The sequence below is a fragment of the Callithrix jacchus genome, chromosome 18 (assembly GCF_049354715.1).
Source record: "Callithrix jacchus isolate 240 chromosome 18, calJac240_pri, whole genome shotgun sequence".
Lineage (NCBI taxonomy): Eukaryota > Metazoa > Chordata > Mammalia > Primates > Cebidae > Callithrix > Callithrix jacchus.
The window spans coordinates 8,622,451-8,636,084 of record NC_133519.1 but is presented as its reverse complement, the minus strand read 5'-3'; the positions used below and the strand labels follow the sequence as shown (position 1 = coordinate 8,636,084).

At 54.9% G+C, this 13,634-nt stretch overlaps 2 pseudogenes across 1 annotated transcript; one reads left to right on the top strand and one right to left on the bottom strand.

The window, feature by feature from the left end:
* Positions 1-1,066: 1,066 nt before the first annotated feature.
* LOC118149195 (testis-expressed protein 264 pseudogene) lies at positions 1,067-6,381 on the bottom strand (annotated as a pseudogene). The gene is made up of 2 exons (XR_013529182.1): positions 6,230-6,381; positions 1,067-1,661 (listed from the first exon to the last, which is right to left on the bottom strand). The product of XR_013529182.1 is annotated as a testis-expressed protein 264 pseudogene (transcript).
* Positions 6,382-11,603: 5,222 nt separating this feature from the next.
* LOC118149298 (5S ribosomal RNA) lies at positions 11,604-11,722 on the top strand (annotated as a pseudogene).
* The last annotated feature ends 1,912 nt before the right edge of the window (positions 11,723-13,634 follow it).

The window sequence follows — 13,634 nt, the reverse complement described above, 5'->3', positions numbered from 1 at the left end:
AGCTGCACAATCACAGCACCTGGACATGCAGTTACACACAGCTAGACAGCCACCACTCCCAGCTGTGCACACAGATGAGGACGTAACACCCAGCCTTACACACAGTTGTACATGTATACATAGCCACATATATAGCACACATGAACATGCAACCACACATAACTATACTTGCAAACAGCCATAATACAAATGGGCAAACCCTTGCCCCTATGAACATGCCTACACACCACTGCACATGTGGACACAGCCACATATATACAGCTGCTCACATAGACATACCACAGATAGCTGTAGACCAAGACATGGCCACACGTGCACAGCCATAATTATGGATACACAGCTGCACAGAGCCCCATAGCCTTTATACGCAGACACATAGCAAAACACATAGCTTTTTACATGAACATCATGAACATCACCATACACACAGCTGTACAGGCACCGCCACACACAGCTGTATATGGACAAAGCCCCCACAGAGATGCTGTTAGCCAGCCTCACATGCTCCTATAATTCAACCATACACAGACACAAAGCACAGTCAGCCACACAGACACAGCCATGCTCAGCTACAAGCACACCCTGATGCTCACCTGGGCACAGCTTCACCCAAGCAGCCCCATCCATGGTTACAGAGACAAATGCATGAGCATGGGTGCACACGCATACAGGTACACAGGCACTGGCAGGCACAATGAGACAGCCTTGCCTGCTAGGGAGGTACCACGTGCAGGCACACTAGAGCCACAGACAGAGAGGCATCCCCTGGAGGCAGACGAAGACAGGCTGTGAGCTCCCCACTCCTGAGTTCTGGAGGGTGCCCCGTGCTCAGCTCTCCCACAAGCCAGCTCCGCTTGCTCTCTGGCAGCTGCAATTGAGGGGTAGTTGACCACTGGGGTCACGAAGCAGGACATGGAGGATTTCTAACACCCAGGGTACCTGCCATGTTCTCTCCATTCCTTGTCCTGGGGAGGGGAGGCTCCTGCCCAATCCCAGCCTATCTGTATGGGGACCCCCCTGCCCACCAAGGCAGAACTAACAAACAAATACACAATCCAAATCTAGGTTAAACAAGTAAATCATTGGCTTTATTCTGGGTCCTGGAAGCTCCAATGTGAGTCTGAAAAAAAGACACAACAGGGGCAGCAGCCCTGGGGGCTGGTGCAGAAAACAGTCCCTGACTTCTTTGGCCCTGGGAGCCAAAAAAGCAGTGAGGAGAAGGCTTAGCAAGAGGCCTGGTACAGGGGAAGTCAGGTCCCTCAGGAACCCCTCCTCCCCCAGGAGAAGGAGGGAGAGGGCTGGAGAGTGCTGGAGAGTCTGCTCAGTTCCTCAGCAATGGCACTGCAGGAGGGTGCAGGCCACAGATTACTCCTTGCCCTTCTCAGGGGTACTGGGCTGCCACGGCCACTTGGTACTCCCCAGGGGCTCAGTCTCAGGGTCCAGCTGTGGCTCCCCCGAGTGCCCCTCGCCCTCCAGGTCCAGCTCCTCAAAAGAGGAGCCGCTGGCACCTGACTCGCTGTAACTGTGCTCACTGCGGGTGTCACCATCATCCCAGCCACGGCTGCTCGCCCCCGGTGACAGTGTGGCAACTGAAGTCTCCCGGCTGCCAGGGCTCACCTCCAAGCTTACGGAACTCATCGTGTCACTCATCGTGTCAGCTCCTGTGGCCAGGAAAAGGGAGCACAGGTTAGCCAGGACCACCCCACCCCCTCATCCAGGGAGAGGCAACTCAGCACACACAGCACACTCATGAATAATGCGGCCTCCTGGGCTCAGGGGGCTCGTTCCTGCTGCCCTCTGCCCTCTGCCCTGACTGGGGCTACACAGACAGGGCAGAGGAAAGGAGTGGCAAGGGAGACAGGGAAGGAAGGAGGGAGAAAGCAGGCAGCTGTGCACTCCTCTCCCCACCCTGAATTAGCCTCAGCTCCCTATACTTCCACAAAGCCTGCCCTCCCCCCACATTTATTAAGGGCCACTCAGCCCTGAGGTGAGGAGCTGAAGTAGAATAAAGAGACCCAAGTAGTGTCCCCTCCACCTCCCCCACCCCCATTTCAAGCTTGGAGAGAGATGTGTCCAGGGCCAACTACACAACATCGCCCACAGGGCATGAGGACTGCAGAATGCAGCAGGAGACCCCTCTCCCACCCTCCCCCACGCAGAGCTCCCAGGAGCAGCATCCAGGGAGTCAGCAGGCCCCTGCCTCTGGCCCACACCCAAGTCCCCACTTGAGGAGGGAGCTGAAGTGCCAGTAGGATAAAGAAGGCCTGAGAAACACTCAACCAGCTGCAAGGAGGAGGGTGCTGGGATGAAACAGGTTAAGGGATTTCTCCCCCTATGCCTGGGTCGACTCTGAGAAACCCTTACCCACCCACCCTCAATGACTGGGGCTTCCTGAGACACAAGATGGCAAAAGGAGACCATGAGAGCACTCTGCTGGTGGGTGGGGTGCCCCAAACCAGTGCTGAGCCAGGCTGGTGGCCCAAACCCCTTCTAACCTGCTCCTTCCACCCACAATACATCCTCCTAGTAAGGAGCCTCTTCATCTGTCCTGTTCAGGAGCAACCCCTGGGTTCATCTCCCTGGATCAGAGGCACAGAAAGCAGGTCGGGGTGGCAAGAAGGAACACAGGGCTCAGGCCCGTGTGTGCAGAAATCCAGACTGGGAGAAAGAGGATCTGCTACCCTTCCTGTGTGAGAGGGAGAGGGGCAAGCGTCAAACATCACGGAAGGTGAGGGGTGGGCCAGCTTCCCCAGCTGCTGTCTCCATAGTGATAGAGCCAAGCCAGGCGCAGTTGGGGTCTGCTTGGCACTTGGACTCAGCCTAGGGCTTTCCTTGAGCCTCAGCTGGGGCCTAGGTTGTGGGTGAGAATTAGGAGGTGGGGGAATTTGGAGTCTTTCCCTATCCCCACCACCCGCTCAGCCCGCAGAATATGCCCTCTGGGCACTACTGGCAAAGGTGAGGTCAGCCGTGGAAGCCCAGCTCTTGCTAAGGCCCCAGGTGTGGTTCCCAGGGCAGAGGCCTGTGAGTGAGGTGGTGGGGGATTTGGGGTAGTTTCTTCTGAGCAGGGGGCAGGATCCCAGGCCCTCACTGCTCTTTAAATGATGATCAGTGCCCCAGGAACTACAGGCCTGAAAAGAGCAAAGGAGGGAGACAGTTTCTCCCTGGCCCTACTAAACTGTATGTTCTGTCTGCTCACCTGTCCAATGGCTCTCTTGGGACCCCAGGTAGCGAAATGTGCCTGTTTCCCAGCATGCTACCTCCTACCACCCAGCTCCTAGGCTAGGAGTATTCAGAGGAAGGAGCCTAGAAGTGCCTCTTTCCAGCCAGTACAGCCTGCTGAGATGAAGACAGCCCCCGGGGACATATATACACTTCAAGCAAGGGAATCCAGCCAGAGGCCAGCGCAGTGGCTCACACCTGCAATCCTAGCACTTTGGGAGGCTGAGGCAGGTTCATCACCTGAGGTCAGGAGTCTGAGATCAGCCTGGCCAACATGCAGAAACCCTGCCTCTACTAAAAATTCAAAAAATAGTCAGGTGTGGTGACAGGTGCCTATGATCCCAGCTACTCAGGAAGCTGAGGCAGGAGAATCACTTGAACCCAGGAGGCTGAAGTTGCAGTGAGCCGAGATTATGCCACTTCACTCCAGCCTGAGAGAAGGAGCAAAATGCCATTTAAAAAAAAAGAATCCAGCTGGGCATGGTGGCTCATGCCTGTAATCCCAACACTTCAGGAGGCTGAGGCAGGAGGATCATTTGAGCTAAGTTCAAGGCCAGACTGGGCAATATGGCAAAACACCATCTCTACAAAAAATATAAAAATTAGCCAGGCGTGGTGGTGCACGCCTGTTGTCCCAACTACTCAGGAGGCTGAGGTGGGAGGACAGCTTAAGCCTGAGAGGCAAAGGTTGCAGTGAGCTGAGATCTTGCCACTGCACCACTCCAGCCTGGGCAATAGAGCCAGACCTTGCCTCAGAATTTAAAAAAAAAAAAGAGTGCAATGCAGGGAAGTGGCATCCCTATAGCCCCACCAAGATCTACACAGGATGAGGCTCCAGAGTCTCATGCCTGCATCCCTAGGGAGAAGATACCACGTAAGGCACGGCCCTACCTAAATCCCCATGGCTGCTGGGGCAGGGGATGTGAAGCCACCCCCTTCACCCCAATCCCTCCCTCCCGCTCTGCCCATAGCCAGTGCAAGACGATCAAATATTCATCGCCTCTCTGGAGCTAAATAATACATCAATGTAATAACAGGCACAAGGCAGCTAATCACCCCCTTTCACCTCCAAGCTGAGGCCACAGCAGGGAGGCAGGCAGGGACAGGCCAAGCTTTGGGCAGTCAGACACCCTCCATACATCCACCACCAGCTGCTGTGTCAATGGCATGCACCTGGCAGGCAAACACCCAGAGTCCTCCTGGAGTGTCAGGATGGGCCCTGTGAGAAGTGGGCAGACCCCTTGGCCTCAACACCAGGGAGTGGGTGGGGGGCTGGAGGGGAGGAAAATAGGCTGAGGAGCTGGGGAATGTGGGAACTGCGGCTGCAGCCAGCTGTAGCGGATGCCAAGCAGTCCTTCAATGCCCCTGGCAGGCAGTGTTTGGGAGGGAAGGAAGCCGGGTGGGTGGGTCAAGGAGGGGGAGACAGGCAGCAGCGGGAGGTCACAGGAAAGTGAATACGCTGTCTTCCTGCCCTGGAGGCTGCCTGGGCCTGCTGACCTTGTGCCATGTCCTGTGCCCACAGTGGGGGCTCTGAAGAGTGTCTGCCGGGCACTACCAGGCAGAAGGAAGCTGTACCCCACGGAGGTAATTAAGTGGCAGATGAAGTTAACTGGGTTGGACACAGGCCCCTAGGGAGTAGAGACTGCTCCCAGTACCCTCCTGCCCAGCCCCAGCTGACACGTCTCCCTAGGGTGACCTTGACTGCTGAAGACTGGATGGGCAGAACGTCTGCTAAAGAAGGAGGAGAAGAGGGACAGTTCCTCTACCCAGAGCTTGTACCACTCCTAGGAGTCATGGAGAGAAGAGGGACAGTTCCTCTACCCAGAGCCCTGTACCACTCCTAGAAGTCATGGAGAGAAGAGGGACAGTTCCTCTACCCAGAGCCCTGTACCACTCCTAGGAGTCATGGAGAGAAGAGGGACAGTTCCTCTACCCAGAGCCTGTACCACTCCTAGAAGTCATGGAAAGAAGAGGGACAGTTCCTCTACCCAGAGCCCTGTACCACTCCTAGGAGTCATGGAGAGAAGAGGGACAGTTCCTCTACCCAGAGCCCTGTACCACTCCTAGGAGTCATGGAGAGAAGAGGGACAGTTCCTCTACCCAGAGCCTGTACCACTCCTAGAAGTCATGGAGAGAAGAGGGACAGTTCCTCTACCCAGAGCCCTGTACCACTCCTAGGAGTCATGAAGAGAAGAGGGACAGTTCCTCTACCCAGAGCCTGTACCACTCCTAGGAGTCATGGAGAGAAGAGGGACAGTTCCTCTACCCAGAGCCCTGTACCACTCCTAGAAGTCATGGACTCCACATGGTTGGCCAAAGTTATAAGGTCCCCTGAGACCATCTGGGATGTAACCAGCAGACCTCCTTGTGCCTGGGACAGCCCAGGGTCACAGAGATCATTGCGGAGAGTTGAGCAACCTGGACTTGGAGCCTTGAGGCTGCCAGCAGGAGTGTAGGCTGGCCCTGGAGGAAGGCCCAGGGACTGATCTCCTGGCTCCCCTCTGCATGCTCCCTGGTTGCTCCCTGGCAGGGAAAAAGCAGCTGGCTCTGGGCGGGGCCCATACTGAGAGACAAGAGAACTCTTTGCTCCCCTCCTTACCTTCCAGATCCAGTGCCAATCTTACTTCCTGCTGAGCCCCACCCAAGGGACTCCTTTCCTGAGCAGCCTCAGCCCCCTCCCATGAGCACTGAGCTATCTGTGATCTTTGTTTCCAAGCGTACTCCTGCTGCATCTGGAAGGAATCTGGGCAGGGTCTTTGTATCTGTGTTGCCAGGAGGTAATGTGTGTGAATCCACATCTATGTAGATCCACATGTCTGGGAACAGGAAACTCCACATGGGTCCTCAGGTAGGTGGGTCTGCTTCCTCCCTCTGCCAAGCATAGACTGACACCCACAGTGCCAACCCAGAGAGGAAGGAGCCTCCTCAACCAAGCCCCTGAAATCCAGAAGTGAAGAGCTCCAGGAGGGCCCCACACTCATACCTCACCTTCTGTACCTGTGCCACCCACCTGGGCATCAATGGCCTCTGCAAGCCCCCGCCATTTCTGCTCTGTCTTCTTCGCCTCAGGAACATAGAAATCTCCCTGCCGTGCTAGTGGGCACATGAAATGGATCTGGTCTTGCTGGTAAATCTCCAGCCGAGGATGGGCACACAGCTTCCGCTCCTAGTTAGAAAGTTGCAAAAGGCAGAATGAGCCCTACAGGGCCCCTGACTCACTTGTCCTTGGGTGGCCCCCGGAACTGGCTATTACCTATTCTGTCCCAGGGGCTGACTCTGCCTCTCAATCTCTTCCAAGTTCCAAAGCCCTGCTGAGGGAGGCATACATAGAGCACCCTAACAGCAGGGCCCCAGACTCCAGAGTGCAATAATAGTCTTAAGACCCAGGATGACACCCTAGGGCAGGTGATAAAAGAACCCAGGAGCCTGGCACTGCTCTCCTATGTGTACAACTGAGACCAAAAGGCTGTTCCAGAAGGCACTGGTCTCACAGAGCCATGAAGCTTGGCACCCCTGGACGACCCCCAGGATAGGGACCCCACGTGCCCAAGCCAAGGTATTCTCACCTGCCAGACTTTCCATCCCAGGACCCCCTGGCCCTGACCTTTGGTCTACCCTGGACAATGCTGACTGATCCACAGATATCAGAAGGCCAGTACCCCCAATCCTTAGGCCTCCATCTCCTGCTCTTGCAGACATGCCTCTACAGACCCTGGACAGGGGTCAAGGCCAGCTAAACCCCACTTCCACTCCCATTTATTCCCCTGCTAGTCTATGTCAACCTCTGAGACTATCAGATGTAGCTCCCATACCTCCTCACCTGTGGGCTCAGGGTTTTCGCTGATGGGGAGGAGGGAGGCCCTAGACTGAAAGGGCAGGCAGGACAAGAAGATCTAGCACAGGACATTACCCAATGGGCTGATGTACCACCTTTTGGGCCCCAAGTTTCTTTTTTTTTTGGAAGGGCGGCTGCGCCGGACCCACCTGCCTGACCCCGGCCGCGGGGACGGGAGAGGACTGGAACCCGAGTGGCCGCCCCCTGCCAACCCCTGGGCCACGGGGAGTGAGGCCGCGAGGGAGACGGAAGGGTGGATGGAACACGCCCGCTCCGCCAGGCCCCTGCTCACGCGGACAAACCTTTGTGTTGAGGGCTGATTTTCAATATATCGCAGCGAGGGAGCTGCTCTGCTACGTTCGAAACCCCGACCCAGAAGCAGGTCATCTACGAATGGTTTAGCGCCAGGTTCCCCACGAACGTGCGTTGCGTGACGGGCGAGGGGGCGGCCGCCTTTCCGGCCGCACCCCGTTTCCCAGGACTAGGAGCACTTTTCACCGGACCCGGGTCCCGGCGCGCGGCGGGAGACGCCCCGCGCGAGGCGGAGCAGCCCGCCAGTGGGCCCCAAGTTTCAACAGGCACTTCACCTCCCTCTGCCTAGACATAGAATCCAATGCTTCCCATCCCCCAATGTATATGGAGGGGCACAGACATGCCTGGGGCAGGCAGGGACAGCCAGAACAGGGGTCAAGTGCCTCTCGCTCAGAGCCCGCCCCCGCCTTTCCTGCAATGGGTGGAGCACAAATACCCACTAAGATGACTGCAAGGCCCCTGCCCCGTCTCCTCACCCGCCAACCTTCACAACACGGCTGTTTATAGCACCTGCCCCGCTCTCACCACAGCTCTGAAATGAGCCTTCCACTTAGCAGTAATGAGAGACTTAACTGCCTTGCAGAGAGAAACCACTCCAGGACTCCACTTGTCTGCCTGCCTGGTCAACCCCAGGGCTGAGGAACCTCCTTCAACTAAAGCAAACAAGCAAAGAAGGGTTAAACACAAGCCTACAGATGATAAAGGGAAACAGAAGTGAGCCTGAAAGGTCTATGTAACTAGGACCCTCAGCAGCCAGCTGGAGGGAGGATGCATCTAGGAGGCCATACAGGAGGTGGTTGGCCTGGCCCAGGTCTGGTTGCGGCTCAGCCTCTAACTCCATGAGCCATCTAGGCAAAGCCTTTCATCCCAAGTCTCCATGTGCTCAACGTCAAGTAGAACACTCCAGCCCTCATGATTCCAAGGTCAGTGAAGGAAAGTCATTATTTTTTAATAGCTGAAGTCAAATCTTCTTTGCCAATCTGGGTGCCCTCTGGGCTTTCTCCATCTCAAGAGTCCATGCCCCCAACACCTCCCATTTCTAAACACACAGATGGCTGTCTTTGCTTCCCTACCCACCGACATACCCACTCCAGCCCTGGTCTCCAGGAGGAGGCCAAACAAGATCACAGTGTCAGGAATCAGACGCTGTCAGGATCTGGGGCCCCTCCAATGCCAGCACTTAGAGGCAGGCATCTGCCAAACCTGAGACCCACTCAGCAAACTGGGCCAGGTCACTGAAGCCAAGGGCAAGGAAGCCCCTGAGGAAGGTCCAGGTCCTTCCCCGGTAGCTAGATGGAAGAAAAGGCTTCCTGAATCTAGTCAGGGCATGGCCTTCACCAACATCCTCACACTCTGGGAAAAGGGTCCAAAGGGTAGCAGCTGAGTAGCCATCACCAGAGCAGCAGATATTTGGCTTTTGAAGATTATCCCAAAGGCCAGAGCCTGTGTCCACCCAGAGATTCCAGGGACAATGGGGACCCTAACCCAACCCCTCTCAACACTCAGGCTACTTCCCTAGCTTATCTTCTGGAGGAACTTGGCAGTAACAAGATAATAAGAGGGAGTACTGCTCTTTCCACCCTCTCCTCTAGGCTGGGCAGCACCAGGCTGCCACCCTGTGCCACCTGCTCTGCCAGCCCCCTCGATGGCAGGCAGGAGGCAGCTCTGCGGCTGCTCTGTGCATCTGCCTCCTCCAGAGAGCCCCGCTCTGAAGTTGCCTGGCTGTGGACAGCTCCGTTGCCATGGAAACTGCATCCTCCATCCTTGCCGTCGCCTTCATCTCAAAGCCATCGGGGAGAACAGAGGAACAAGGGAGACAGAGGATGAAGAGAAAACTGTGGCCCTGCCACACAGCCCTTCCTTCTCTGTGCAGCTCTCCCTCCTCACAGCATCCCACACAAGGAGCACCAGCTTCCAGAGCCTGTTTCCAGACCCCTGGAGGCAAAACTAGCCTGGTCCTACCCACTGTTACCTGGGGGCTCTGATCCTCCATACTAGAGGGAGACATGGAGCTAATGAAAATGCCATGACTGTTCAGCGCCAAATCATTGTAACACATGCACCAGGTCCTACCAAAATTCAGACTTGGGCAGAGAAGAGGCAGGAAGAAGGCAAAGGAGCAAACTTCCAAGCCAGGCCCACAGGCAGAGAAGGGTATTGCAGTTGCCCTTGGGCCCTTCCTGGGAGACTGCTCTACCTTCCATGCTCTGCCCACTGAGAAAGAATGAGTCTAGTGAAGGCTGGGGATGGAGGGTGAGGGGCAGGACAAGCTATATGCTCTGTCCCTGAGTGATCAGGCAGAGGACAAACCCTTTCCCTCCCAACCAGGTGCAGCCTCAGAGGGAAGAGAAGGTGACCATGGGCTGGCTCTCAGGTCCTTGCTGCACGGTAGGAATCATGGCCCGGGCAATATGTTAATGAGACAGTAAATATTGGAAAATGATTGGAGGAAGGTGAGGCCAGCTGCCTCTCCCTCAGCTAGCCCCAGGGAGCCCTTGGAGATCAGACTGCCAGTGGCCAAGGACACCAGCTCAAGGTCACACTGGGCTGGTCCTGCTGGTGAAGAGCCTGGGTGGGCCTGGAGTCCTCCTAGCCCTGGCACACCCTCTTCCACAGCCCAGACACCCAGAAGTGTATGGAAGCACTGCCAGGACATGAGAACATGCTCTGCCACTGACACCACTGGCCATCTGACAAACCCACAGCCCAGAGCAGCTCACTCCGACACACAGACCCAAGGAGACTATAAAGCCTCTTTCCAAGATGGGAGAGTTGCAGATGTTCACATCCTCTCCACCTAACAGGCAAAAGTCAGTGAATCATGCCAAGGTAGCACCAAGGACTGCAAGAAACTGGATGTGGAGTTCCAGTCCCTCAGACATACCTCCAGGCCTTCCATCCCCCCTGGGTCTTCCACATGCAGAAACAAGATGGGGACTTGGGACACTGCCTATGATGCAGGAACTTCTAGGAGACCTCAGTCACCAGCACTTCCCTACCACCACCCCACCCTGACTAACACCCGCTCACCCACTCAGGAGTGCTGGCAAAAAAAGGGAAGCTCGCCCACTCACACAAGCAGCCACAGTGCCTCAGCTACCTTGAGGACACACCACACATTCCCACCTCACCTCAGTCTAAGTTCATCTCCTGGGCAAGGTGCAGGCATTTAGCCCATTCAGCTCAGGGCTCCCATAACAAAAGCAAGACTGATGCACCAGGCCAAAGTTTCCCACGGGACCCACAGTGCCTCCCGAGCAGGTCTTTCTGAATCAGGGGAGAGAAAGAAAAGAGGTAAGAGAAAGGGTCTGAACTATCCCCATTTAGTGCTTTGCACTCACGACATTGCCCTGTGCCCTGGCTTCAGCCAGGGGTGAGGCGTAAACAGAAGACAGAAGAGGTCAGGCCCAGGATGGAAGTTGACAATGGGTCCCACTCCCAGGCTACCCAGAGGCCGGAGGTTTGCTTAGAGCTAGGTGGTGGCAAATGCTGAAAAGGAGGAGGCAATGTGTGGGCCAAGGACTGGGTCACATCTCCTACATGAGCTCTAGGCCCAGAAAGGGATGAGGTCTGGCTGAGGGGCCCTAGGCCTTGCCTTACTATTCACCCTGAGCTACCCGGTCCTAACCAGCCTTCTATGCCAGGCTGGACACCCAGGCAGCTGCACTGCCAGCAAGCAGCTGTTGCATCCCACCCGAGGTGGTGGCGTCTCCTCGCTGGGTGAAGTGATGCGTGCTCATTTTTAATTACAGACACCGAAATGCACCCTCCTGCACACAGTACTCCCTGCAAGTGGGGGCTCAGACCCTGGAGGCCCCTCATGCAGCTGGTCTTCATGGCATGTGCGTGCTTGGGGGAGGCATAGCAGGAGGCTGCAGCTAGAAGGTAGCACGTTATTATTCTGCCCAGAAACTTTCCTCTCACCCATACCAGGCTGCCCAAAAGCCCCCGGCCCAGAAGCTAAACCTGTCTGTTGGTGCTTTGGTGGCCTTGCCACAACAGCAGGGAGAGCCTGCAGAAGGGCTGGTGAGCACGTTTCCTTCTCTCTACTCTCCTCTCACACCAGGAGAGCCCCAAGCTCTGAAAATGGCAGGAAAGGAGACAGGGAGTAAGACAGGACTGCAAGGAGAGGAGAGAGGAAGCAGGAAGTGGCAGGGAGCACCCAGGCAAGAACCCAGAGCATTGGCTTGGCTAGACAAACAGGTGGCTTCCCTCTTGCCCAAGTATGAAATAAAGGGTCTCCAGCCATACCACCCTGAATGTGCCTGACCTCATCTGATCTCAGAAGCTAAGCAGGGTCGGGTGTAGTTAGTACTTGGATGGAAGACTACCTGGGAGTACCGAGTGCTGTAGGCTTTTGGCCTATCGCTCTCTCTTTCCCTCTTTGGCTAGGCATGGTGGCTCATGCCTATAATCCCATCACTTTGGGAGGCTAAGGCAGGTGGATCACTTGAGGTCAGGAGTTTGAGACCAGCTTCGCCAACATGGTGAAACCCCGTCTCTACTAAAAATACAAAAGTTAGCTGGGTGTGGTGGTGGGCGCCTGTGATCCCAGCTACTCAGGAGGCTGAGGTAGAATTACTTGAACATGGGAGATGAAGGCTGCAGTGAGCCAAGATCACACCACTGCACTCTAGCCTGGGCAACAGAGCAAAACTGTCTCAAAAGAGAGAGAGAGAAAGAAACAAAGGAATTAGAATAGATGATCTCAAAAGAAGTGAGGAACTGGAAAGGATGAATAAAAACACCATTATTTGAAGATAAGAAAACTGTATACTCAGAAAACCCAAAAAGAATCAATGGAGGGACTACCACAAACATTAAGTCACAAAGGTAACTCAAGCACAGCCCATTTTTCTGTACAACAGATCAGCCAAATAGTAAACATAATGGAAATGAGATATAACAGCCCTCTTGGGGTCAGATCCAGCCCAGGGCCAGTCTGGGAGCCCCTGGCTGAAAGGCAGGGAATGGCAGAGGAGCCAGGAAGGCAGGTCCAGGCCTGAGTGGGAACCTGGGGAAGGTGTGAGAGGTAGTGGGGTGGGAGACAGTATGCTGTGCCTGGCACCCCAGCCTGCTGCGCCTGCTACCGCCACTGCCTGAAGACTTTTCATTTTCACCTCAGAGCCGGCAGCTTGCCACACAGTTTACACCTCTGCTCATCTCCCTGGCATGGATGCAGGCCCTGGCTTCCTGGGTGGCCCATGGAGGAGGGCCTAGGCAGCAGTCAAGCACCAGGACAGGCTGCCGTGTTGAGGAGTGGGGAAACAATGCTTCCCTCTAAGCAGGCACATGGGACACAGGCTCTTAAGCACCTTAGTGTCCAGATGGACTGGGAAGCCCCTAATCCTGTAGCCATACACAGGCTTGCCTTTCTCTAGGCCCAGAGGGCCAAGATACAACACTGACTCAGCCCCGCTCTGGCCTTCACAGGGAAATATGGTGTAAAAAGATTAACAATGCTTGCAGTCAGTGTTTCGTTGTTTGGGAGAATCCAATTTCCTAAGTTCATCTGCTTTGATGTATTGGCTATGTAAGGAGTAGATGGTTTAAGGAAATGTTGAAGGTCAAAATATTAACAAATTAGTCTTCGATGAAGTTCAAAGAGTAGAGGGGTTTCCTTCCTCAGTCTTCCCTGGAGGGATTAAACTGAAGAGAAATCTAGCGTTTGGCCACATGTTGGGTCTGGGACTCATTAAGCCTTTTTCAAAGACAGGAGCTGTGACGTGAAATCATGTTCTTCTCTAGCCGAGGAGCCAGGTTCAGGCTGAGTCATAAACTTGAACCCAACAAGGAAACCACCCTTCACATTGACCTCGCAGAGCTGCGGCTCTATCCATTCTCTGCCCAACACCCAAGACACATACCAGCTCTGGCCATCAAATCTCCACATACTGTCTATGTCAACCAGAGCCACATTTATTCCCAAATCTCTTTCTAAAATGCAAACCTGTCCTTTCTATTCTCAACTTCTAAATTTACAAAGGCCTCATATGCCATCTCAGAGTCACAGACACTAAAACTCAACACACCGGGGAGTTCCCTGTCAGCGTCATGTACCACCCTCTACCTCAACACTCAGTGATCAGCCCCACGCCAGCATCTCCCAGAGAGTAGCGGGTGGTCCTGGGTGTTTCAGCAGACACTGAAAGTTGCTTCTACCCCTGCCTAGACACTTAGCCTCACCACCATCCATCCTATTTCCCAAAGCAAATCTTCCTTTGGATAAACTCTTCTGTTTTCATGACATAACAATTGCAGTTCAATT